Below are 3,677 nucleotides of genomic sequence, written 5' to 3' on the forward strand. Positions count from 1 at the left end.
GCAGTCTTCAAAATAAAAATTGTAACCTTTGGTAATCAACTACATTTTTCACATACATAGACATTTTTGAAACTTTATTAAAAAAAACCTAAACCATAATTCACCACTATAGATACTTTTTGACAAAAATGAAAAATTACGACTTTGTTACCCAATGAGAAGTGTTCTAATATAGACAATGGGTCGTGTCTCGTATTATTTGTTATAATTGTATTATTCATTATTTTCACTTGACTCGCATAAATGATTTTGTTCGAAGAACATTTATATGCAGTTGTACTTCGCAGCACTTCACTTGCAATTTGCAATTTCTAGTATTATAGTATTATTAAAGTTTAAAGGTCAAGTTTGTAGATCGATATCCAGCCGTGATAACACATGAATCTATTGTAGGCATATTGGGGAGTTACAATAGATCATAGTGGGAATTTTAAGTCTGCTTGTCTATAGAGGGGATGGAATCATTTTCTAATTTTCATTTTCTCTATGATAGAGCAACCAATCAGTTGTGTTTGAGGATAATTAGACACATCGGCTGATTACCATAGGGCTATTTATTATTATAATATTCATACAGTATGGTATTACAGACTAATTATTAAATAAAAAGAAAAGATATAATATTGAACATAAAACAATTAATAAGAATACGACGGGTCCGAAAAATACAGTATGTGCTAATTATAGTTATTTTGGTTCCTATCAATGTTTTTTTTTTTTTTTTTTTTTTTTTTTTTTTTGACTATNNNNATTTGCTCAAAATGTCGCGGTTCAAAATTATAGTTGGGAATGCTGCTGACCCAGTCAATTAATTTCTGATAAATTTAAGCTCAATTGGATCATGTTGAATATTATACTTTTAAACTTTATTCTCACTATATATCAGCATACAAATGGTGAATGCCCCTATTTTTCCAGTAAGACAAAAGAAGTTTTTGATATGTTGTACATTTGATTTTTCTGAGACACAAAAAGATTTATACTTGCGTACACCATGATAATGAAAAACAGAGACTAATCTTAGCTTTGGGAATTATTTTAATTGAAAACTCGATTGATCTGAACCTTACGAAACGGGCATAGATAGCTCCCTTTACTGATTTGTATGGAAACATTGCTTAAATGGAAGTTAGCCATCATAAAGCTACTCTTGTGAGGAAGAGAGGACAGGGAATCGCAAAATAATGAATGGTAACCGTTGATGGAAGTGATATTGTGATAGCAAGGAATACCTTCGAGTAAGTTGTTGTCTCGATTATGAGACCAAGTCAAAAAGAATAAAAATATGTATCATGGGATTGCTCCCTAAGGAAAAATGCGATTGCTTGCCTTCAATGGTTTGTATTTTTGTTTGCGTACCGGTATGCCATGATACATTAATCAAAGACAGAGACTATTCATAACTTTGGGTATTATTTTAATTGAAAACTCGATTATTTTGAACCTTACAGGGAAGGAAGAGGAGGAGCGAAACGTACAGTGGCACGATTTATGAACACCTACTTCAGTTTGAACTGAAAGCAAGCACAGATAAAAACGCTACAGAAATGTTATATGTTAACTCCGCCAATGCCGGTCCCAAACCCGGATGAAAAAGTGAGGAGGGTTAGGCGTAGTGCTAGCTACCCTGCCTTGTAAAAAACACCTGGCTACAGAAACGTTAACAAGTGAACTTAGAGAAACTATCTTGGAAGAGGAAGGTTCTCCAACTAGATTTATGACGCTGAGTAGTGAAAGCCGGAAGTCTCTTGAAGCTACACAGCTGAATTCCCTTCTCTCAACCAGGAAAACAATTATTTTTGGAATTTGGAATGTCCAGACTATGTACCAGACCAGACAAACAAAGTCCTTGGCAAAGGAAGAATACACAAGGGCCAACAGAGAGGTTAAGAGAAGCATCAAGGCAGACAAGAAGTCATACATTGATCACATGGCTGAAGAAGCGGAAACTCCATCAAACAAGGGAAATATGAAAAAGCTATATGATACCACAAGAAAACTGGCGGGCAAATATGGTAAACCTGAAAGACCGGTAAAAGACAAAGCAGGTGCCAAATTTTGACAAAGACCAACAACTGAATAGATGGGCAGAACATTTTGAAGAGTTGCTCAACTGGCCACTACCACCCAATCCACCAGATATTGAACCAGCAGATTCAGACCTCAACATCAACTGTGAAAAACCAAGTAAACTTGAAATCAGAAAGGCAATCCTACGTCTAAAAAATGGTAAAGCAACAGGACCAGATGCTATTCCTGCTGAAGCTTTAAAGGCCGATATTGACACCACAACTGAGTTATTATACACATTTTTTGGAAAAATCTGGGATGAAGAAAAGGTTCCATCAGATTCGAAGGAAGGCTATCTCATTAAACTCCCAAAGAAAGGAGATCTTAGTAACTGTGCCAACTATAGAAGAATTATCCTCCTGTCAGTGCTTGGAAAAGTTTTCAACAGAGTCATCCTTGAAAGAATCAAAGAAGCAGTAGATCCTCAACTCAGAGATCAGCAAGCAGGCTTTAGAAAGAATCGATCATGTATAGATCAAATTGCAACTTTACGTATCATAATAGAACAATCCTTGGAATGGAATGCACCAGTATAAATGAACTTTGTTGACTACGAGAAGGCATTTGACAGTGTGAACAGAGAAACTCTTTGGAAACTTTTACGTCATTATGGCATACCTACCAAACTAGTCAATCTCATCAAAAATAGCTATGATGGTATACACTGACCTGGATTTTGCAGATGACCTGGCATTGCTGTCACATACTGGAATACAGATGCAAGATAAAACAACCGCACTTGCAGCCATTTCACATTCAACAGGACTCAATATACACAAAGGAAAGACAAAAGTAATGAAAGTAAATGCAAATCAGAAAGAGCCAACCACATTGGAAGGTGTAGCATTAGAAGAGGTGGACTCATTTACCTACTTGGGCAGTATAATAGACAAGAAAGGTGGCTCAGATGCCGATGTCAAGGCAAGGATAGGAAAGGCAAGAACACCATTCATACAACTTAAGAATATCTGGAATTCAAAATTACTTTCACAACACACAAAGTTCAGACTTTTAAATGCAATAGTCAAATCAGCACTATTGTATGGTGCCGAAACTTGGAGAATGACTAAAAATAAAATAAATAAGGTACAGACTTTTATATAAATAGCTGTTTAAGACGGATACTCAAGATACACTGGCCAGACAAGATCAGTAATACTGACTTGTGGGAGAAATCCAATCAAGACCCAGTGAAAGACACAATAGGAAGAAGGAAATATAGAATTGGATTGGACATACCCTTAGAAAACCAAGAAACAGCTGGCGAAGGGACCTTCAGGCTGACATCAAAATGATAGGCTACAGCTGGAGTGAGCTTGAAGTAAAAGCCCAAGATGGACAGACCTGGATGACACTTGTTGGCGGCCTATACCTTAGAAGGGGTGAAGGGCGATAAGTAAGTAAGTAAGTAATGTTATATGGCAAGTCGATAATCAGAGACCTCCAGATATTCCTGTATTAAACCATGGAGGATTTTTTTCTTCCTCCATGATTAAACAGAGAATTCATGAACTTAAAAGGACTTAAACTGGCCTTTAGAGCATTTCGGTAAATGTGCATAAGGTATTGAAGGCAGAATCTGAGTGGGGTTTTGTAAAAACTTTGTC

The sequence above is a fragment of the Anneissia japonica genome, unplaced genomic scaffold (assembly GCF_011630105.1).
Source record: "Anneissia japonica isolate Jap-2015-1 unplaced genomic scaffold, ASM1163010v1 scaffold288034_len148288_cov120, whole genome shotgun sequence".
NCBI lineage: Eukaryota > Metazoa > Echinodermata > Crinoidea > Comatulida > Comatulidae > Anneissia > Anneissia japonica.